Raw genomic sequence first — 1316 nt, forward strand, 5'->3', positions numbered from 1 at the left:
GCCTCTGCAGCTGTTCCAGGCCAGTGGCAGGCAATGGGCTGCACTTTATTTCGCATGTAGTGTTTGTATATTTCACACTGAATGTAAAAAGCCAAAAGGAAGTGGGAGGCAGGGTAGTGGAGGCAGCAGGTGTGGACAGAAGCTTGGCAGCGAGAGGAGATGGGGGACGAGGAGAGCACTGTCTTGGTGCACTTTCGGGGGAGGGTTTTCGGAGGCTGATATGGATGTTGGGGAAGAGCAGCGGCCGGAGGGGAGGCAGGGCTGGAAGGGCTGGGTCCCTGGACACACACGGGCCTGGGCACCTGCGCCTGGGTCCGCACGCGGCTCCGCAGGGCTTGGGCTTTCTCTGTGGGAACAGGGAGCAAGGACAGCGTGAGTGGGGATTGCAGAGGATCCTCAGTGTGGACCGTGAATTCCCACACCCTGAGAACGAGCATGAACAAGTTACATTTTCTCGGGGAGGTTTTCTTTGACTGTCCTGCCCCTCACCTTCCTCTGTCCCTTTCTCTCTCCCGTCCCCCCGCCACCAAGTACAATCTCCTGTAGCTGCTTTTTCATTTTTCCTTTCGCCTGAGGTTCAAAAGTGCCCATTCCTGACTTCCTAACACCAGTCATGCTTTCTAGGCTTTTCAGATTCTTACAGTGTTTTGTAAAATTCTAAGATCATAGAAATAGATGGGAGATTAAGGATGCATCTCAACATCCTATTTATTTAGGCAGATGAATGAGACGAATAGGACACTTCAGAGAACTTTCCGGGGTCTGGCGTCTCCTTGAAGCCCCAGAGGAAGCATCACAGGGGTGAGGTCGTGCGGGAGGGGGGTGCAGGGGCGTCGCCCCGGCTGGGGGAGAACAAGTTGACGTATCCTATTCCGCTCGTGTGTTTTGGAAGCGGGGGTGGTTGTGTTTTTCGTATTAATATGGGCAGACCTCGTTTCACTGCGCTTCACTTGATCGTGCTCTGCAGATACTGGTTTTTTTTACCAGCTGGTTTGTGGCCACCCTGTGTCAGCATGTCTGTCAGCATCAGTTTCTGACAGCATGTGCTCACCTCTTGTCTCTGTGTCACATTTTGGTAATTCTCAACAAATATTAACAACTTTTTTTATTATCACTATATTATGGCAATCTGTGATCAGTGATCTTTGATGTTACTGCTACGATTCACTGAAAACTCAGGTGATGGTTAGCATTTTTTAGCAATAAAGTATTTTTTTAATAAAGTACGTACATTGTTTTCTTAGGCATAATGCTATGCACACTTAATAGACTATAGTATGGTGTAAGCATAACTTTTTTTTTTTTTTTTTTTTTTT

General features: G+C 48.3%; 1 protein-coding gene across 1 annotated transcript in view; it reads left to right on the forward strand.

Moving 5' to 3' along the window:
* The window catches only part of FBXO15 (F-box protein 15), a 39836-nt gene that overhangs the window by 9789 nt on the left and 28731 nt on the right, over nucleotides 1-1316 (forward strand). The gene's annotated exons all lie outside the window — the stretch shown is intronic.

The sequence above is a fragment of the Lipotes vexillifer genome, unplaced genomic scaffold (genome assembly GCF_000442215.2).
Source record: "Lipotes vexillifer unplaced genomic scaffold, Lipotes_vexillifer_v1.1 scaffold196, whole genome shotgun sequence".
NCBI classification, from domain to species: domain Eukaryota; kingdom Metazoa; phylum Chordata; class Mammalia; order Artiodactyla; family Lipotidae; genus Lipotes; species Lipotes vexillifer.